The following is a 24,015-nucleotide window of genomic DNA, read 5'->3' as shown; positions in this document are numbered from 1 at the left end:
GTATCAAATTGTCTTGATGACTGTGGCTTTGTAGTAGAGCCTGAAGTCAGGCAGATTGTTTCCTCCAGTTCCATTCTTCTTTCTCAAGATTGCTTTGGCTATTCAAAGTTTTTTTTTTTTTCCATAAAAATTGTGAAACTATTTGTTCTGGTTCTGTGAAAAATACTGTTGGTAGTTTCATAGGGATTGCATTGAATCTATAGATTGCTTTGGGTAGTATAACCATTTTCACTATATTGATTCTTCCAATCCATGAACATGGTATATTTCTCCATCTATTTGTGTCAACTTTGATTTCTTATTACTGTCAGGTTGGCTGATACATTCAAATATATTTTGCCAAAGTAAATCTCCCCAAAACAAACTGTTCTCATGAAATCACTAAATCTTTAGTTAAAGTTACATATTTAAAACAATGCATGCAGTTTTATCTTTCTACTTGTGTGAAACTCAGTTTAATATTATATGAGAAAGAAAACCCTTGAAAATTTGTGATCATTAACTCAATAATACACATATTGCAAATAGTATAATCTATTAAAGTGAAAAATTTTCAGTTCCATTTCATTAATAATGTGGTGAAATTACACTAGCAGTACTATTACACACTAATACTAATGTAGTGAAATTAATCATGTAATTTTAATTTCTTTGCTCTTCTTCAAATAAAGCAGTAATGATTTTCCAATTTTAAAGATGTGATTTAATATTTTTTATAAACATAAATTCTAAAACATCATTTTATACAGCAGGGCTTATATTAGTGTATGTTCAAAGGCATGGGCTATGTGATAAATATGGCCAAGAAATGATTAACTTCTGTCCTTCCCTCAAGGCTGTTGACACCTCTGGCCAGTCTTTTGAGAACCACCCACTCTGTGAGTGATATTTAATATGGAGGGAACCCTTTGCTCAATATGACTCCCCTAAAATTATACAAGCATAAAAAACAGGGAAGAACTCTAAGAATGAATACTTGTTCATAAAGTAATGCATAAACTTAAAAAAATATTATCTTGCTTATTTGTTTGAAGCAGAGGGTGTGATATGCAATGGGAGGCTCTCATCAAAGATTTGGATATCTTTACTTTTGCTTGAAATGTCTGCAGGAAATACATAAATCTCCTCCTTGAGCTAGTCTTCAGTTCAGTTCAGTCACTCAGTTGTGTCAGACTCTTTGCAACCCCATGAACCGCAGCACGCCAGGCCTCCCTTTCCATCACTAACTCCTGGAGTGCACCCAGACCCATGTCCATCGAGTCGGTGATGCCATCCAGCCATTTCACCCTCTGTCGTCCCCTTCTCCTCCTGCCCTCAATCCCTCCCAGCATCAAGGTCTTTTCCAATGAATCAACTCTTCGCATGAGGTGGCCAAAGTACTGGAGTTTCAGCTTCAGGATCAGTCCTTCCAATGAACACCCAGGACTGATCTCCTTTAGGATGGACTGGTTGTATCTCCTTGCAGTCCAAGGGACTCTCAAGAGTCTTCTACAACAACACAGTTCAAAAATATCAATTCTTTGGCACTCAGCTTTCTCCAGAGTCCAACTCTCACATCCATACATGACCAATGGAAAAACCATAGCCTTGACTAGACGGACCTTTGTTGACAAAGTAATGTCTCTGCTTTTTAATATGATGTCTAGGTTGGTCATAACTTTCCTTCCAAGGAGTGTCTTTTAATTTCATGGCTGCAATAACCATCTGCAGTAATTTTATCTGCACCATTTGCAGAGCTAGTCTTACCTCCTTTAAAAGGGGCTAACATCAGAAACTGGCCTATAGTTTGGAAGAATCTCTGATATACACTGATTCAGAATAACAGAGTGATCTTCAGGATCTGCTGCGCTTGTAAATACTGGACTAGCTTTTAGTTTCTCACAGTTCTAAGATTTTTAACTGTTGTACGTATAGAGCTTTAATGCCCTCTTCCTTTTGTCTCTGTAGTGTTCTACTTGATATAAAGATGCATAAGAATTTCTTTAGTTATTTTTGTTTGTTTGTTTTCTTTTTCATGCATAGCCTTCTATGACCTTCTGTATTATCAAGAAAAGCTGCTAAATTTCCAGGGAGATAACAGCAGTAATTGAAAGGGGATAGTTTTTTTTTTTTTTCCTGTTTATTTTGCTTACAATGTTGCCAAAATTTAGGAAAGCTAGTGGAAGAAGTCAAAAACTTTAGTTTTTAGTTAATTCTACTTCTGAAAGCACACTATTCCCTTCTGGAATTTCCCAATAGAAAAAAAATATATATTTTATGTCACTTAATCATTTTGTAAGTTTCTTTTCAAATAAGTTAAAACTTAACAGAAGTGTTGCAAAAATTCCAATTTACCCTTGGCTGAGATACCACATTTAGAAGTACTTTCTTACATTTGCTTTGTTGTTCTCTTTCTATTCAGACACATTATTTTTAGAAACTTTCAAAATTTATTTGTAGATATGATATCACTTTATCCCTAAGACTTCATTTATTTTCCAACAATAGGAATTTGCTTATATCAGTACAATTATCATGACCAGGGTATTTTTCAAACTTCTTAAACTGTTCTAATTATGTGCTTTATAATAAAAGAAAAAAAAAATCATCATGACCCAGAATCAGGTCTATTGTATTTCAGTGTAATGTCTATTTACTCTCCTTTAATCTGGAATATTAATAATCCCTCAATCTTTTCTTATGCAGTGATATAGTAAAAGAGTGTAACCTTGATATGTTTGAAGATTATAGACTGCTTATTTGTGTATTCTTTACATTTGCATTTGATATGTTCTTGTGATTAGATTCACTTTATACATTTTTAGCAGGAATACTAGAGAAATTATGAGTTCAGTTCATGTCAGGAAGTATGCAAATTTTGTTTGTCCCAATATTTGTGATATTAAATTTGCTTAGTTAAGGCATGTCTGTCATGTTTTATTACTGTAAAATTGTACATATACCATTTATTGCTACAGGAAACTCTCTAGGATCACATACCCTTTACAAATATTTGTTTATACAATATCCAACAAGCACTGTATTTTGGTTTTTTATTCCAAAGAGATATAAATAAATCATTTGATTAAAAGTTTTGTTGAAAAGAGGGTGGAATAGAAGGATGTGAGCTCACCTCTTCTTACAGGAAAAAAAAAAGTCACAACTAAGTCTTAACAATCACTGACAAAACAAGCTGCTGCTGCTGCTAAGTTGCATCAGTCTCTACCAAAAAGATACGTAACATTCAAAGACAAGGAAAAAGCCAAAATGAGATAGTAGGATGGGCACAATTATGATAAACTCAAATCCCATGCACACTGAGTGGGTGGTCCACAAACTGGAAAATAATTATAGCACAGACATTATTTCATAGGAGTGAAAGTTCTGAGCCCTGCATCAGGCTTTTCAGTCTAGCAATATGGCAATGGGGGAGGAGCCCCCAAATAATCTGGTTCTGAAGGGCAACAAGATATGATTTCAAGAATTCCACAGGACTGAAGGAAACAGAAACTCCTCTCTTGGAGGGTGCACACAAGGCACCAAGACCCACAGGGAAAAAAGCAGTGACCTCATAGGACACTGAGCCAGACATACATGCTAGCATTGTAGGGTCTCCTGCAGAGAGATAAACCCAAAGCGGAACGTGCTGAGACACATAGAAATCAAACTGACAAAAGTAAAACACTCAAATAAAAATATTGAAGGAAACAGAGGAAAAATCACAAATAACATACAAGGGAATTCCCATAAGGTTATAACCTGATTTCTCAGCAGAAACTCTGTAGGCCAGAAAGGAATACTGTAATATATTTAAAGTGACGAAAAGGAAGAACCAACAACCAAGAATACTCTATCCAGAAAGATTCTCATTCAGATTTGATGGAGAAAACAAGAGCTTTACAGACAAGCAAAAACTAAGACAATTCAGCACCATGAGACCAGCTTTGCAACAAATACCAAAGGAAATTATCTGGGTGGAAAAGAAAAGGCCACGACTAGAAAGGAGAAAATCACAAATGGAAAAGCTCACCAGTAAAGGCAAACATACAGTAAAGATACAAAACCATCCACACACAAATATCATATCAAAACCAGAAATTGTGAGAAGAGGAGAGCACAAATGCAGAATATTGAAAATACATTTGAAATTAAAAGACCAGGAACTTAAAACAGTCTTGTTTATATATAGATGCCACATCAAAACCTCATAGTTACTGCAAACTAAAATCTATTACAGATACACAGACAAAAAAGAAAAAGGAATCTAAATTAAAGTTCGTCATCAAATCACAGGAGAAGATAACAAAAGAGGAAGGGAATAAAAAAGACCTAAAAAAACAAACCCAAAATAAGTAACAAAATGGCAATAAGAATATGCATGTAGATAGGTACCTTAAATTTGATATTAACGTTCCATAAACATATTTGATAGGACATGCTAATATAGGTTGACGTTTTTGCCTTTTAACACACTTTTGAGGATCCAAAAATCCATTTCACCCATCATTTAAAAACTCAATATTCCAAATAATTGAGTGCAAATTTAAACTTGATAATATTTGAATGACCTTGAAATTGGTTAGTATGGGTATTTAATAGTGAGAATAGAGAATACTGTCTTTTTCAAACACATGAGATCTCTAAGCTTTCTCTTCCTCTCCAAAAATCACATAGTCTGTGTAATATTTCCAAACATTTGACCCACAACTTTGTTCACCTAAATATATTCTATGTATAAGGAGCTGAAGATATTTACAGTAAAGCAGCATATGAATTGATACATTAACAATCAATCAGGGAAATTCTGTTCAGTAAGAATGAGCAATATATATATATATATATATATATATATATATATATATATATCTATCTGACTCCAGAAATTAGAATTAAATTGTAAGTGCATTGAAATGCACTCGTGGTTTTTAACTTTTATAAGATATGGAATTCTTGAAATTGTAATGGAGCAATAGAACTAAAGAATTTGATGTTGCATTTAAAGTACATTTAAAGTTCTTATGCTCTGGATGTTAGCAATAATTTAAGAGCTAATATATTTATATTTATTTTTATTCATCCCACATCTTTCCAAAACAGATATGAAGCAGCTTACAATAAAATATTTAAATAAAATAAAATAACATATGTTGTGTTGACTTGTCAATTTCTTGATTTTAACACAGTAAGAATTAAGTTTACTAATAAATGTTATATTAATAACAGTTTTGAAAAACACTATTATGCCCCATATCATTTATAATTCTGTATAATGTATTTACAAAATACAAAATTATAATGCTAATTTATTAATAAATGTTAAATGAAGTAGTTGCTTCTTTACTGCTAATTTTCTTTTTAAGTTAATTTTCCTTTTATTATTTTTATATCTGGGATTTTGTTTTAGGCATTTGTCTCAATATTTCAGCATGAAGTTAAACAATTCATAGGTCTGTTCAGAATCTCCTGCAGAAGTTATGGAGCATATGAACCTATCAAAATATGGCTGAGTCAATTGGAAAATGACTCATATTTGTTGTTATCACTTACTAGAATGCAAATTCCATTAAACAGGGATTTTACATTTGTGCTCATAATTGGATTCCCAATGCATTGAAAAGTGAACGTGTTTCTAGTTCCTCGACCATTGGTATATCATCAGCAATACAGCAGAAAGAGTGATCCTTTGAAAATGTAAGTCATATCGTGTACCAAAAATAATTGTAATGGTGTCTCAGTTCACTCAGAGTAAAATACAAGGCTTTTAAATGGTATAAGGCATGACACAAATTGCTTCCCTCAATTGTTAGCTCCCTAATCAATGGCACCCCACTCCAGTACTTTCGCCTGGAAAATCCCATGGATGGAGGAGCCTGGTAGGCTGTATGTAGTCCATGGGGTCGCTAGAGTTGGACACGACTGAGCAACTTCACTTTCAGTTTTCACTTTCTTTTTTTTTGTTTTGTTTTGTTTTGTTTTATTTCTTTTTTTTATTCTTCCAATTTTATTTTATTTTTAAATGCATTGGAGAAGGAAACGGCAACCCACTCCAGTGTTCTTGCTTGGAGAATCCCAGGGACGGGGAAGCCTGGTGGGCTGCCGTCCATGGGGTTGCACAGAGTCGGACACGACTGACGCGACTTAGCAGCAGCAGCAGCAATCTCAAGTTCCACTAGTATTCCTCTTGCTTACATAATTTATTATTTCTTAGATCACAGTAGGCACACTCCTTCCTCAGTGATTTTGCACCTCTTGTTTCCACTGTTCAGAACACTCTTCACCCAATAGATTCATATCATTTCTCTCAAGTTCTTTAAGCCTTAAGTCAAAAATCATCTTCTTAAAGCTTTCCCTCACTGCCCCATCTAAAACCACATCACTTTAGTATCCACACTCCTTCACCTTTTATTGGTGCTCTATGCCCCTCCTCCCCAGCTTTATTTTTCTCCATCATGATGTGATAGACATTTATTTATTTATTGTATTTCTTCTCCATTACTATGTAAACTCCATGAGGACAGGGGTTTTGTATGTTTTGTTCTTTTCTGTATGTCTAGTTACCAAGAGCAGTGTATTGCAACTATTAGGCACTTAATACCTGTTGAATCCATAAATCAATGAAAAATGGACTTTCAAGTAGTGTTCTATTTTTGCATCTTCTAGACTAGCTATAGAAACAATTTTTCAAGTATAGCATTTTGATATGGGAAAAGCCTGTGAAACCATAGCTTAGTTGGTAAAAACACCAAATTTTTTCAGTAAAAAATCTTGATTTGGGAAAGTCACAAAACCTATTTGCTCCTCAGTGTGCTCAGTTATAAATAAATACTGATTACTATGTCAAAGGTTGATGTGAGATTTTTTTTAAACCTTTTTCATTTTCCAGTGGGGTATAAGCAATTAACAATGTTGTCATAGTTTCAGGTGAACAGCAAAGGGACTCAGCCATATATATGCATTCTCCCCCAAACTCCCCTCCCAATCAGGCTGCCACATAACATTGAGCAGAGTTCCATGTTCTATAGAGTAGGGCCTTGCTGTTTATCCATGTCAAATATAGCAGTGTTTACATGTCCATCCCAAACTCCCTAACTATCTTTCCTTCATCATACCCCCCAGCAACCATAAGTTTGTTCTCTTAAATCTGTGAGTCTCTTTCTCTTTTGTTATTTTTGTTGTTGCTCAGTCACTCAGATATTTGACTGTTTTCAATGCCATGGTCTGCAGCACTCCAGGCTTCCCAGTTCTTCAACAACTCGCAGAGTTTGCTCAACTCATAGCCTTTGAATCAGTGCTGCCATCCAACTACCACATCCTCTGTCATCCCCTTTTCCTTAATTCTTTCCCAGTAGCATCAGGGTCTTTTCTAATGAGTTGGCTCTTTGCATCAGGTGGCTAAAGTATTGGAGCTTCAGCATCAGTTCTTCCAATGAATATTCAGCATTAATTTCCTTAAGAAATTACTGAGAATCCAAAGGATTCTCAAGAGTCTTCTCCAACACCACAGTTTGAAAGCATTAATTCTTCAGCACTCAGCCTTCTCTATGGTTCTACTCTCAAATTCATACTTGCTTACTGGAAAAACCATAGCTTTGACTATACCGACATTTGATGACAAAGAAATATCTCTGCTTTTTGAATACTCTGTCTAGGTTTGTCACAGCTTTTCTTCCTTTGTGCAGTGATTTTGGAGCCCAAGAAAATAAAGTATGTCATTGTTTCCATTATTTCCCCTTCTATTTGCCATGAAGTGATGGGACTGAATGCCATGATCTTAGTTTTTCTAATGTTGAGTTTCATACCAGCTTTTTCACTCTCTTCTTTCACCTTCATCAAGAGGCTCTTTAGTTCCTCTTCACTTTCTGCCATAAGGGTGGTGTCATCTGCATACCTGTGGTTATTATTTCTCCCAGAAACCTTGATTCTAAGTTAAATAAGCAGGGTGACATAAACAGCCTTGACATTTTCCCTTCAATTTTGAACTAGTCCATTGTTCTGTCTGTTTCTAACTGCTGCTTCTTGACTTGCCTATAGGTTTCTCAGGAGACTGGTAAGGTGGTCTGGTATTCCCATCTCCAAGAATATTCCACAGTTTGTTGTGATCCACACAGTCAAATGCTTTAGTGTAGTCAATGAAACAGAAATAGATGTTATTTTCTGGAATTCTCTTGCTTTTTTATGATTCAATGGATGTTGGCAATTTGATCTCTGGTGCCTCTGCCTTCTCTAACTCCAGCTTGAACAGCTGGAACTTCTCGGTTCATATACTGTTGAAACCTATCTTGAAGGATTTTGACTATTAACTTGCTTGTGAAATGAGTGCCATTGTGTGGTAATTTGAGCATTCTTTGGCATTGCCTTTCTTTGGGATTGGAATGAAAATTGACCTTTTCCAGTCCTGTAGACACTGCTGAGCTTTCCAAATTTTCTGGCATATAGAGTGCAGCATTTTCACAGCATCATCTTTTAGGACTTGAAATAACTGGATTTCCCTCACCTCCACTAGTTTTGCTCATAGTGATGCTTCTTGAGGCCCACTTGACTTCACATTCCAGGATGTCTGGCTCTAGGTGAGTGATCACACCATTGTGGTTACCAGGGTCATTAATGTCTTTTCTGTATATTTCTTCTGTGTATTCTTGCCACCTCTTCTTAATATCTGCTGCTTCTGTTTTGTAAGTAAGTTCATTTGTATCATATGGGCATTGCAGTTATCTGGAAATAGCTGCTTTAGTTAGATTTTCCATGACTAAATTCATGCTATTATAATTAAAACAAAATGGAGAGAATGTGGAAACTGGTCATCAGATAGACTATTAAACTTACAAACTGAAATTTTACTTCCAAGTTAGCACAAATAAGGAAATAGCTGTGCTCATTCTAGTGCACACAGGCCTGTGTGCATGTGCATGTACATACACACACAAACAAATACACACATACAGAAAAAAAAATCAGGGACATATATGAAAAAAAATATACAACTTGCTTGGCAATGATTTCCTTTCCAAATTTAATATCATCTATTAAAAAGTTTAAATTATAGCTCCTTATATTATATTCTACTGGTTTCATAAAAAGTGACTTTTTTTCACACAATTTGAACCAAGCTCCTTTAGAGATAATAACAAAATTATCATTTTTTTCCTAAAAGAACTCAGTACCAGAGAATAGTTACATATTTCAGTGTTAGTCAAACATTGAATTATTGTCCAGTGCTTCAAATAATGAAGAGGAATCCTAATAAATTTAATCAGCAAAGGACTATATTTAGAAAAATAATTTTCATGTTCATCCTGCAATAACTTGAAAGGAACAAAATATGCTTATGACTAGCTAAGAAATACATTATATGATTTTCAAAGGCTTAGTCAATTTTTAATTGATATATTTAGTAACATGACAAATTTGAGAGTTTCACATGACATTTCCATGATATAAAATTTGATTAAATGTAATTCTCATTATTAAACACATTTAAAATTAATTTTAAAAGAGAAATATCAATAACCTCAGATACACAGATGACACCACCGTTATTGGCAGGAAGTGAAGAGGAAATACAAAGCCTTTGATGCAAGTGAAAGAGAAGAGTGAAAAAGTTGGCTTAAAGCTCAACATTCGGAAAACTGAGATCATGGCATCTGGTCCCATCACTTCATGGAAAATAGATGGGGAAGCAGTGGGAACAGTGACAGACTTTATGGGGGGGGGGGGGCTCCAAAATCACTGCAGATGGTGACTTCAGCCATGAAACTAAAAGATGCTTGACACTTGAAAGGAAAACTATGACAAACCTAGACAACATATTAAAAAGCAGACACATTACTTTATGGACAAATGTCCATCTAGTCAAAGCTATGGTTTTTCCAGTAGTCATGTATGAATGTGAGATTTGGACCATAAAGAAGGCTGAACACTGAATAATTTATGCTTTTACACTGTGGTGTTGGAGAAGACTCTTGAGAGTCCCTTGGACTTCAAAGAGATTAAACCAGTCAATTCTAAAGGAAATCAGTCCTAAATATTCATTGGAAGGACTGATGCTGAAGATGAAGCTCCAATACTTTGACTATCTGATGTGAAGAGCCAACTCATTAGAAAAGACCCTGATACTGGGAAAGATGGAAGGCAGAGGAGACAGGGATGACAGAGAATGAGATAGCTGGATGGAATCACTAACTCAGTGAACATGAGTTTGAGCAAGCTCTGGGACATGTTGAAGGACTGATGCTGAAGATGAAGCTCCAATACTTTGACCACCTGATGCAATGAACTGACTCGTTAGAAAAGCCCCTGATGCTGGGAAAGATTGAAGGCAGGAGGAGAAGGGGACGACAGCAGACGAAGTGGTTGGATGGCATCACCAACTCAATGCACATGAATTTGAGCAACCTCTGGGAGTTGGTGGTGGACAGGGAAGCTTGGCTTGCTGCAGTCCATATGGTTACAAAGAGTCAGACACGACTGAGCAACTAAACTGACTAAAAATTAATTTTGACTCAAACTATGGGAAAAGTAAAGAAATTTAAGCACATCTAAGAAAATCTTGATCTAGTAAAGGAGTTTGGATTATAATTTATCATAACAATACATTATTTTTAAAAGGTACACATGCTAATTTAACATATTAACTTTTATTGAATTTATCACCTTCAGCTTGAAGAATTAGTCAAAAAAGAACTACTTAAAATTACATAAATCATCTTAGTTATAAATATGTCTATAAAATTATTATGTGATATTATATGGAATGTCCACTTTCATTCTATACTTTATTCTGAAAGTCTTTGCAGACAGAGAAAAAAAATGTGTTTTTTTTTTTCTTGTAGATGTGATACATTCTTTAGCATAAGTTCAATATAAGAAAAAATTCAAATCAGTGCCAGGACCTCTAGAAGCAACCTCTAGAAGTGCCAGGACCTCTAGAAGCAACTGAAATGATCTTAAATATGTGGAATTTAAGGAGTGAATTCTCTGAGGAATAACACTGCCTCTGATAATGAATCATAACATGAGAGTCTAGTTGTTTACACACTAATTATTACACATTCTAATAATTTTACCTTAACTGTCAGACAGTATATAGTCCAGGTACACATCAGTTTTTTTAAAATTGCTTAAAACATTTACACTATACTCAAACGAGGAGTCCTCATTTAATTAAGAATTTTCTTATAGAACCCCTTGAAACAGTAAGATATTTTGATGTATTAAAATGGGCTGTGGTTAAGGGAAATTTTTCTCTTCAGTATTTCAAGAACATTTCTTTTAATCTGTGCATTTTTAAGTTGTTACCTAACAAGGTTTTAAGACAATTCTCATTCTTTTACACTGTGGGCAAAGAAATCAGATCATACCCTTTCTCCTCCTTTGCTTTCTGATTCATAATTATTCTTGCTTGTTCCACATAAGCTGTATAAGGGGGCTTCCCTCATAGCTCAGTCTGTAAATTATCTGTTTGCCATGCAGGAGACCTCATGGGAAATATCCCCTGGAGAAGGAAATGGCAACCCACTCCAATATTCTTGCCTGGAGTATCCCTTGGGCAGAGGACCCTGACAGGCTACAATCCATGGGGTCTCAAGAGTCAGACATAACTTAGTGACAAAACTACCACCACCAAGGTGTATAAGAGTAATTTCCACTAATACTGTATTTGAATAAAGCCGTTGATGTTGTCATTGATTTAAATTATACGATTTTTTTTGTTTAACATTTTTCTTAAAAATCCCTTAAAGAATATATTTTAAAATTTGAATTCCCGCTCTTATCAATGATAAATCATTTTCCATCAACAAGTCAATTTTCCCAGATTCAAGAAGAGAAAAATATGTCTAATACATTGGAATTCTGCTTCCAGTTCTAATGGAAAACCTCTAAACATAGCTAGAGAAACTGCACAGAAACAGAGTTTACAGATCAAGCCCAGGGATACCCCTGCTGCTGCTCCTGCTAAGTTGCTTCAGTTGTGTCCGACTCTGCGCTACCTCATAGATGGCAGCCCACCAGGCTCCTCTGTTCCTGGGATTCTCCAGGCAAGAACACTGGAGTGGGTTGCCATTTCCTTCCCAATGCATGAAAGTGAAAAGTGAAAGTGAAGTCGCTCAGCCGTGTCCCACTCTTTGAGACCCCATGGACTGCAGCCTACCAGGCTCCTCCACCCATAGAATTTTCCAGGCAAGAATACTGGAGTGGGTTCCAATTGACTTTTCTGGGGATATCCCTAATTATATATTAAAACAGAAAGAAACAACACTCATGGGAGAAAAATCATATAATCTATAATATCCACAATTTAACATTGATAATGATCAGGATATTATACAAAATTATGAAAAAAGTAAATCAAGGAAATGGAATGCCTTCTGAGACAAAATACATGTTTTAACTATCTGGGAAATATTTTGTTTTCCCAACAGATTGTTCTCTTATCATTATGTAATGTCCCTCTTTGTCTCAATTTTATTTGCTCTAAACTCTACTGTATCTAAGATCTATGTCCACTCCTAATATTTTTTCCTGGATTAATGTTTCCATGGTATATTTTTCCACTCTTTTATTCTCAATTTACTTATATAATTGTTTGAAGTGAGCTTCTTAGGATTAAGTTTGTTTTTTTAAATCCATCTTTTCATCCTTTGTTTTTTATTAGAATATTTATATCACATATATTAAAATATTTAGACCATCAATATGTTAGAACATAAGTTTGAAGTTTTATCTATTTTTTCTATTTGTTTCCACTCTTTATCTTTCCTTTATTTTTCTTTTCTTGAGTTCCTGCAGGTTATTTGAGTATATTTACGATTATATCTTATTTAGTTTATACTGCTTTTGAGTATGTCACTTTTTCTTAGAGAGGTTGCTCCTGATATTAAAATATGTGTAAGTATCTTATTTCAAATTACTGGCATTGACATTTTATCACTTCTAGTGAAGTGTAAAACGTTTACTTCCATTTAGGTTTCTTTATCATCCAAGTTTTAAAATATAATTTTCTTAGGTATTTCTTTTGCATACAGTTTAGCACACCTGAGACAGCATCATATTTATTTCAAGTAATAAATATGACTTAAAATAAGAGTGATTCTATTCATAATTATAAAACATTTTTTCTATACTCCTGTTTTTACCCATTTTGATGTTCTTACATTCATGAATTCTCAAACTTTCATCTGTTTCTATTTTCTTTCTGTTTAGAGAACTTATTTAGTCATTCTTTAAGTGTAGGAGTGTCTTTATTGTCCCTTTTATTCTTGTGGAGTACTTTTGCATATATAAAATTCAAAATTACTACTAATTTGAGTTGGTATTATTTTATAAATAATGCATAATTTCTTTATTTTCTTTGAAGTTTTTTTTTCTTTGTCTTTTGTTCTCAGAAGTTCAATTATGATTTTTCTTAGAGTAGATTTCTTTGGTTTTATTCTGAGTTTCATTTAGCTTCTTGAATTTGTAGGCTTATGGGTTTTTTTTGTTTTTTTTTTTGCAAATTTGGTTCTCTTTCAGCCCTTATTTCTTCACATGCTTTCCCAGTTTCACACTCTCTTTCTTCTGGGATTCCAGTTATGCAGATATTGAGCCTTTTATTATTTCCCCACAAGTCAGGACATTATGAGAGCAGTCCTGCTCCTGTTACTAAAGTTCGAGAGTAGCAAATTAAAAAAAACAAACAAACAAACTTCCATTCACTTTATGTCTGCTTTTTCATTTGTTTAGATTTGGTACATTCTATTGATCTGCCATTGAGTTGACTAATTCTGTCATTGTTGCTTCTACATTATAATTAAGATCATTCAACTAATTTTCTTTCAGTTACTATATTTTTCAGTTATCTAAATTCTATTTGGTTCTTTTTCTTTTAATAATTTCCCATTTCTTGCTGAGATTTTCTAACTTTTTATTTCTTGTGAGGATATTTATAATGGGTGTTTGTTGCAATAAATGTTGCTTGTTGTGACATTTTATGATGACTTTTTATAATCTTTATCAAGTAATTCTAATATATCATTCATCTTGATATTTATATCTATCATGGAATGAATTGTGCCTCATCCCTCAAATTTATATGTTGAAGTCCTAACCACTGGGACTTTAGAATGTGACTGTATTTGTAGATAGGGCCTGTAAGGAAATGACTATGTTTAAATAAGGTAATTAATCCAATCTGACTGGTATCCTTATAAAAGGAGGACATTTGACATTCTGAATGAGAATATCAGAGATACACTCACACAGGAAAAAAGACCATTTAGACCACAGTGAGAAGATGGTGAAAAAAGAAAACTTATTGACACCTTAATTTTTGACTTCTAGCCTCCAGAATTGTGAGAAATAAATTTTTGTTGCTTAAGCCAGCCATTCTGTAGTACTTTGTCATGGCAGCTGTAGCAAATGAAGAGTTTCTGATTATTTCCTTTTCTTATTTAAGTTGTGATTTTCTCTTGCTGTGTATAACACCACTTCATTGCAAATGAGTGATATGGAAATTCAGATTATGCCTTGGTCTTCTGAGCTCTTCTCAGTGCAAGTGAAACACTGACTTGCACTGTCTCATCGTTTCCAAGTAGGGTGTCAGATCAGTTTCCTACTGGGCCCTGCAGCGTCCAGGGGAGCAAAAGGAAAGGATGAACACATACACTGCTTTTTTTGCTTCAACTCCCTACTCCCCACTGACTTTATTAGTGGGAGGGAGAAGTGTAGTACAAAATGGCTGAGGTTCCTACCACCTTACTGAGCATCATTGATGCCTGGTGGTAGTGGAGATGAAGCTTTCCACTGGGCCCTGCTAAAACCCTGGGTGGCAGAAAATGAAAGCAATGACTAATCCTAGCTTGCACCACCTTTGTCAGTCTTGTTCAAGTATGGAAAGTGTAGAAGGCTGAACAATCTGTTAGCATGAAGGATTTTAAACCAACAATTATAATTATTTTCAGTGAAGTGAAACAAAATATTTTCAGTGAACAAAAACATCAGAGATGGAAGCCCTCAATAAAGAATAGAAAAAAAAGAACCAAAAGAAAATTCTGGAACTCAAAAATATGATTTCTGTAATGAAAAAATAATAAATATATAGCAAAAGGGAACATGACAGATGCAAGAGTATTAGAGAGAAGATATAGCTATTGAAATGTCTAAGATAAAGAAAAAAGAGAAATAAAATTATGAAAAAGATGCTCAGAGAAAAGTTAGATGGCATTAAATTTTCAAATATATGGGAAATGGGAATATCAAAATATTGGTCTAGCCAAAATGTTTGTTTGGATTTTTTTTTTACAAGATGTAACAGAAAAGCCTTAATGAACTTTTTGGCCAACTCAAGATCAGTGAGAGAGGAAAATGAGGCTAAAAAATAAAAATAACAAAGAAAAACCTATAGCTTGAAAATTTCCAAATTTGATGAAAGACAGAAATTTTCAGAGGCAAGATATTCTGAATACCAAGCAATATACAAAAAAGTTCATACATTGCGGTATTGGATTCAAACTATTAAGTCAAAGAGGAAGAGCAAATCCTGAAAATATAAAGATGAAAATAATAGGCTACATACATGGGGGTAAAAATAATATAATTAGTGGCTGATATCAGAAACAACAGAGGCAAGAAGAGAGTAGGGCAAAATTATTTAAATACTAGAAATAAAATAACTATCAATTTAGAATCCTGTATGCAACAAAAAGTCATTCAAGAATTAAAGTGAAAGAAACACATTTTCAAACAAATGAAAGCTAAGAGGATTCATCATCCTTTGACTTATAGTGCAATAAATTCTCAAAAATTTGTATAGGCTAAAGCAAAATGATAACAAGTAGATACTCAGACTTGGAGAAAAAATAAGTAAATGCATCAGAATCAGTAAATATATAGGAAAACATTAAAGACAGCTGCTTTTGTCTTTTAAATTCTTCAAAATCATATAATTGCTTAAAAACTAATATTTTAACATTGTTCTATGGGTATTTAATACACACAACAGCTATAACATTAAGAACAGGCTGGAAAATATGGGTATACAAGGATGAAAGATTTCAATATTTATTCTGAAAATATTCAAATGATACAAAAGAGTTAAGGCAGGAAAAGAGAGTACAATGTAAAATGGAGACAGGTAAAAAACAAAACCAAAAAAATGAAACAGGAAATCCACATATAACCACATCAATAATTATATAAGTTGTTCATGGTATAAATACTCTAATTAAAAGGCAGTAATTGTCAAAATGAATTAAAGATAAGGCTCAACTGTATCCTGTCTAAAAAAGATGCACTTTAAATACGCTGAAAGTAAATGGATGAAAAATAATTTACCATGGAAATCATTAGCATATAAAGACTGATGTATTAATAGCTATATTTTATCAGATAAAATAAGTTTCAATAAACACTTATCATTATGGTCAATTCAAGAAGACATCGAAATCATAAATGTGTCTGCTCCCAAAAGGAGAACTTCAAATTATATAAAGTAAAAATTTGCAAACTTCTAATTATATAAAGTAAAAATTTGCAAAATTAAAGTGAAGAAAGTGAAAGTGAAAGTGAAGTTGTGTCTGACTCTTTACAACCCCATGGACTGTAGCCTAGCACGCTCCTATGTCCATGGAATTTTCCTGGCAAGAATACTGGAGTGGGTTGCCATTTCCTTCTCCAGGGGATCTTCCCCACCCGGGTCTCCCACATTGCAGGCAGACGTTTTACCATCTGAGCCACCAAGGAATTCAAAATTAAAGGAGGGAATATAATTCAAAAATAGTAACTGGAAAATTTTAAATCCTCTTAAAGCAACTGATAGAACAACTAATTTAAAAAATCAGCAAAGACACGTGAAGTAAAATAGCACTAGTAAGCTCCTTGATCTGATTGGTATTTATACCAGCGCTTAACAATAACAGAATACATATTCTTTCCAATTGCATGTGCATATAAACCTCACTCTGGGTCATAAAAGAAGCCCACTAAATTCAAGAATATTGAAATCAGAGCAGAAAAAGAAATAAAAGGAATCCAGATTGGAAAAGAAGAAGTAAAACTCTCACTGTTTGCAGATGACATGATCCTCCATATAGAAAACCCTAAAGACTCCACCAGAAAATTACTAGAGCTAATCAGTGAATAAAGTAAAGTGGCAGGATATAAAATAAACACACAGAAATCCCTTGCATTCCTATACATTAATAATGAGAAAATAGAAAGAAAATTTAAGGAAACAATTCCATTCACCATTGCAATGAAAAGAATAAAATACTTAGGAATATATCTACCTAAAGAAACTGAAGACCTATATATAGAAAACTATAAAACACTGATGCAAGAAATCAAAGAGAACACTAACAGATGGAGAAATATACCATGTTCATGGATTGGAAGAATCAATATAGTGAAAATGAGTATACTACCCAAAGCAATCTATAGATTCAATGCAATCCCTATCAAGCTACCAATGGTATTTTTCACAGAGCTAGAACAAATAATTTCACAATTTGTATGGAAATACAAAAAACCTCGAATAGCCACAGCAATCTTGAGAAAGAAGAATGGAACTGGAGGAATCAACCTGCCTGACTTCAGGCCCTACTACAAAGCCACAATCATCAAGACAGTATGGTACTGGCACAAGGACAGAAATATAGATCAATGGAACAAAATAGAAAGCCCAGAGATAAACCAACACACCTATGGACACCTTATCTTTGACAAAAGAGGCAAGAATATACAGTGGAGAAAAGACTATCTCTTTAACAAGTGGTGCTGGGAAAACTGGTCAACCACTTGTAAAAGAATGAAACTAGAACACTTTCTAACACCATACACAAAAATAAACTAAAAATGGCTTAAAGATCTAAACATAAGACCAGAAACTATAAAACTCTTAGAGGAGAACATAGGCAAAACGCTCTCCGACGTACATCACAGCAGGATCCTCTATGACCCACCTCCCAGAATATTGGAAATAAAAGCAAAAATAAACAAATGGGATCTAATTAAAATTAAAAGTTTCTGCACAACAAAAGAAACTATAAGCAAGGTGAAAAGACAGCCTTCAGAATGGGAGAAAATAATAGCAAATGAAGCAACTGACAAACAACTAATCTCAAAAATATACAAGCAACTCCTACAGCTCAATTCCAGAAAAATAAACGACCCAATCAAAAAATGGGCCCAATAACTAAATAGACAGTTCTCCAAAGAAGACATACAGATGGCTAACAAACACATGAAAAGATGCTCAACATCACTCCTTATCAGAAAAATGCAAATCAAAACCACGATGAGGTACCATTTCACTCCAGTCAGAATGGCTGCGATCCAAAAGTCTACAAGCAATAAATGCTGGAGAGGGTGTGGAGAAAACGGAACCCTCTTACACTGTTGGTGGGAATGAAAACTAGTACAGCCACTATGGAGAACAGTGTGGAGATTCCTTAAAAAACTGGAAATAGAACTGCCATACGGCCCAGCAATCCCACTGCTGGGCATACACACCAAGGAAACCAGAATTGAAAGAGACACGTGTACCCCAATGTTCATCGCAGCACTGTTTATAATAGCCAGGACATGGAAGCAACCTAGATGTCCATCAGCAGACGAATGGATAAGAAAGCTGGGGTACATATACACAATGGAGTATTACTCAGCCATTAAAAAGAATACATTTGAATCAGTTCTAATGAGGTGGATGAAACTGGAGCCTATTATCCACAGCGACGTAAGCCAGAAAGAAAAACACCAATACAGTATACTAACGCATATATATGGAATTTAGAAAGATGGTAACAATAACCCTGTGTACGAGACAGCAAAAGAGTCACCGATGTATAGAACAGTCTTATGGACTCTGTGGGAGAGGGAGAGGGTGGGAATATTTGGGAGAATGGCATTGAAACATGTAAAATATCATGTAAGAAACGAATGGCCAGTCCAGGTTCGATGCACGATACTGGATGCTTGGGGCTCGTGCACTGGGACGACCCAGAGGGATGGTATGGGGAGGGAGGAGGGAGGAGGGTTCAGGATGGGGAACACAAGTATACCTGTGGTGGATTCATTTCAATATTTGGCAAAACTAATACAATATTGTAAAGTTTAAAAATAAAATAAAATTAAAAAAAATAAAAAATAAATAAAATGAGCTTTTAAAAGCAGAGAATTTTCTCAGCTGAAGTGAAAGTGAGAGGAAGATGTTAGTGTCTCAGAGGTGTTACATTGCTATCTATACTGAGGATAAAGAAAGAGTTGTAAACAAAGGAATATGTGCAGCCTCTAGAAACTGGAAGAAGCAAGGAAATAGATTCTCCATTAGAGCCTCTAGTAAGTAACAACCATTTCAACACTTTGATTTTAACTCAGTGAAACATATATAGGTGTTCTGTAAAATAATACAGTTGTGTTGTTTATGCCACTACATATATGGTACTGTGTTATGGCAGCAGTAAAAAAATAATAGTGTCTTTGGGGTAAGCAAAAATTTCTTTTTAAAAAATATTTATTTATTTTAATTGGAAGTGGACATGAAAGACACAGGTTATAAACAATTAGGTTGACAAAATGGATATCATTCAGATGAAAACTTTCATTCTTTGAACATCAAGAGGACAAAAGGCTGGACTCCAAGAGTAAGGGAGAAAAATTTTTATAGAATATATGTCAGGCAAAGTACTTATACTCAGAATGTATAAAGGAAACATACAACTCAAATAATAAGGAAAACTACACAGTACAAAATACACAAAAATTTTGTCAAAAAACTGAAGAGTCTACTCTTCAAAAACACAATATATAAATGAGCAGACAAGCAGATGAAAAAATGGTCAATAACCTTGGAGAAATGGAAATTAAAACCACAATAAAATACTAGTACTCATTAACTAGAATAACAAAATATTCGGGTTAAACATCAGCCACTAAATAATAAAGAAAAAATGCGGTATAGCTATAGCACACCCTACTATGCAGAAAAACATCATAATATAAAAACATGCAGCAACATGGATGTATCTCAAAAATATAATGCTAAGTAAAAGAAGACAAACATGGAAGACTGTGCACAGCATGATTCCATTAATACGAAATTCTAGAAAGGGAAAACTATTATGATAGAAAATAGACAATTGGGTGTTTAGAGGAAGAAACAGAGGAGGTGATTGAGTACAAGGAGCAAGAGGAAACTTGTTAAAGGGAGATAAAAATTCTATAACTTGATTATGGTAGAGGCTACATGATTGCATAGAATTGTAATATTTCATTGAAAAATTATCTTAAGACTTACTAGTTTTATTATATGAAGATAAAGTTTCAATAAATAGAATAGAGAAGCATATGCCAAGTAATTATCCACTGATTATCGAATCAGTTGATTAAAGAAGAGTAAAACTCAGGATATTTATTTCTTTTTTAATGCTTTATCCGCTAGGCCATACTTCCTGTCATGTAAAGCAAATTTTTTGAAGTGTTATTCCTTCATAAGATTGTTTGCAGTATTTCTGTAAAAAAAAAAAAAAGGTTAATGAATCCCAACTCAAACAGTAATAACAGTCCCCACACACTAGGCCAGAGTTCTTTCATAACCTAAAATTGTCATAATTAATTTGGATTTCAAATTAACTATATTAATGTGACAACACATGTGACTTGACACTACAAGAAAAATCTCTTCAGGAGTTTTCCTTCCTGCGGGCTCCATATAAAGAGATTATATGCAACATATTAGTAAAATAATAACATTAATGTCTGCTTTTAAAAGCTGAAATTCTTAATATTAGCACCATAGAAAATATCTGAAAAAAATCACATTGATTTTAAAATCTGCTCTTAATATATATTTTATCATTTTCCACCTGATTCAAAAAATCCACAATCCATTTTTCCCATTTTATTTTAAAACTCAGAATGAAACTTTCTATTAAAGAAATTCTGAAAATTTAATTAATAGAAGTAAAGTGATTCATTTAAGGTGTAAATCCAACAGAAAGGAGGAGAATGGGAGAATAGCAAAAGCAACATTTTATACAAAAGCGTAACAATGCATAAAATTAGTAACTTTTAGCATAACAAGAAACTAAAATTCTACATTGGCAGAAGGAAAAAATAAGAAACAATGAAATTTTCATTGGGGAAGCAAAAGGGAATTGGTATCACTTTAAACCATTAGGATTGTGAAGGTTTAGTGTAAAAAAGGAAAAAAAAAATAAATTAGTAGAAGTAGTTAGATCATTTGATCAACCATTCTCAATCAACCTTGCAACTTTCCATCCCCAACAACCATTCCCCTTTCTTACACACAAAATATTTTCTGCAAAGGGTAAAATAGAGCTTATGAATGCAAGAATACAAAGTAGAGCAGAAAAAGGGACTTTCACTCTCAAAACAAAGGGGTTCAATGAAAACACATGTATTATATGTGCAACTTTTATCCCCCCACTCAGTTCCTGGAAATGTGGTATTCAGGGATATGTCATCTTGACAGGATTGGGGGATAGTCTTCTCTGAAAAAACTGCCTACTCCAAGAGATAATGCAAATATATTGATATCATGGGTTCCTCAAAGAAACAACCCAGATAGATCACCAAAAAGTGAAAACTAAAATGAACGAACCCAACTTGTGTGCACAGAACTTTCACGTAGGTGATTAGTGCCCACTTTTAATAAGAAAAAAGTTGTCAATCACCAGATATTTGGGAAAGTATTTAATATAAAAGAAAGAAGCAAAAACAGAAAAGTAGTATGTAGCGAACAAAAACACCCAAGGAGAAAAATTTCAAAACTGCGAATATTCTCAAAGTAATAAGAATATATAATTTGATTGAACAAAAATAGAATGGCACAACAATAATGTTCTAAGAACTAAATATTATTCTTGTGAAAGTGGAAATGTAAAACTCAATAGAAGGTTTGAAATATGAAAATGATGGTATTTTTCAGGAAGTAGAATAAAAAGATAAGAAAAATAGATGTAAGATAATGAAATTAAAGAGAAATTCAGGAATTACAACATTGAATTTTAACTTACAAGGAGTGAAGACAGATATGTAACAGAGAAAGTCAAAGGAAAGGTTAAGAAAATGTCACAGACTTGAAATTCATAGCTTGCATATTCCCAGAGATCATCAAATGCCCCAGAGATGGGATAAAAATCAATATACATCAAGGCAAATCCCTTTAAAATTTCAGAACACTGTTCAAAAATAAACTAACCTACAAATTTCTATAAAAGATACAAGGAATTCCTTAAGCAAAGATCAAGTAGAATGGCCTCAGATTTCTCAACAAAGACACAGGTGCTATAAGATAGTTAAGCAATGCTTTCAGTTGTGAATGAAAATGATTTCCCACTTAGGAATCTTTGCCCAAAGAGTTTTATTACTCAAGTATGAAAGAAGAGGGCTCCCCTGGTGGCTCAGATGGTAAAGCATCCACCTGCAGTTCAGAAGACCTGGGTTCAATCCCTGGGTTGCCAAGATCCCCTGGAAAGGGGGTCATGGCAACCCACTCCAGTATTCTTGCCTGCAGAATCCCCATGGACAGAGGAGCCTGGCAGGTTACAGTCCATAGGGTCACAAAAAGTCAGACACAACTGAGCGACTAAGCATATGAAAGAAAAATTGAAACACTGGTAGACCAATAGGCTTAAAATAAGTCGTATGCCATGGAACCTTTCTCAAAATTTGTCCTGGAGAGTATGATCCACTAAATAAGCGATTAAAAAAACTGGGAAGAGGAAACCATGGGACTCTGAACAGCATCCAACAAAATAAAAGAGCAAAACAATCTCCAGAACGTTCATGGAGGGCAGTTCTGAAATGGTAGCCACAAAGGAATTCTAGACAGTACGCAGTCAAGTTTGCAGTAGGTCATAAGGCTCCAGGTGGGGTCTCTTCAAAGAGATGAAATTGATAGAATGTGTGTGAATGTATTAAAAATAGAGACTTATACCTGGAGAATGTGAAGTTCAATTAATAAAGTACATAGCAACAAACCAACAAGAAGGAAAATCATTACTATACTATGATGAATAACATATTGTACAAGAGAAAAAAGAAATAATAGTGGTGAAGTAATTGATTGATTTTACAAAGTTATAATAAAAGCACCGAGTAATGTTCTAGCTAGAATTGGAATGTAACTCATGGGAAAATGAGAGGAATGGGAAGTATGTGTATGCATTTGTGTATATGTGTGTGTGTGTGTGTGTGCATGTTAAATGGGGTGGGGAAAGTATAAAAGAGAACTGAATTTAAAGTTAGTTCTTGGGATTTCCCTTGTGGTAGTGGATAAGAATATGCCTGCCAATGCAGGGGACATGGGTTCAATCCCTGATCTGGGGAGATTCCACATTCTGCAGAGTAACAAATCCTTGCTCCACAGCTACTGAGCGTGTGCTCTAGAGAATGCACATTTCAACTTCTGAGCCCATATGATGCAACTACTGAAGCCTGTGTGCCTAGTGCCCATACTCCACAACAAAAGAAGCCACCACAATGAGAAGCCCACACTCCACAACAAAGTGTAGCCCCCATTCACAACAACTAGAGAAATCCCAAGCAAAGAGAGGAAGACTCAGTGCAACCAAAAAAAAAAATATATATATATATATATATAAATATATATACATAAATAACATCAGTTCTTAATATGTATTGCACATATGTTCAATAGATATGCTGCTATCGTAAGTTTGGAATATATCATTTGGATTGTATACATATATAGTCTTTTTGTTTTCAAATAACTTATTTTACAGGTAATGAGGAGTCTATAAACAAGGAATATAGATTGACCAACTGCACATTGCTAAAGACAATGAAGTTCAACCGTCACTTTTAAAGGAAAATTGAAGGCAAATATTTGGAAAAATTTTAAGGTTATGCATTTGCCTTCTACTACTCTCTGTCCTCTTCCAAGATAAATTTCTAGCTTCTTCTTTTTTTTTTTTTTTTTGGAAATCGATGCCCCTCTCCTATTTAAGATATGAGTTGAAAATTAGTTTGTCTTAAAAGCCTTCCCTGATTCATCCTACTCCACACTAGACACATGTTCCT

The sequence above is a fragment of the Bos grunniens genome, chromosome X, assembly GCF_055505025.1.
Source record: "Bos grunniens cultivar Pamir isolate PY7600 chromosome X, Bosgru_T2T1.0, whole genome shotgun sequence".
Classification (NCBI taxonomy): Eukaryota; Metazoa; Chordata; class Mammalia; order Artiodactyla; family Bovidae; genus Bos; species Bos grunniens.
The sequence above is the reverse complement of the archived record's forward strand: the minus strand, read 5'-3'. Positions refer to the sequence as shown.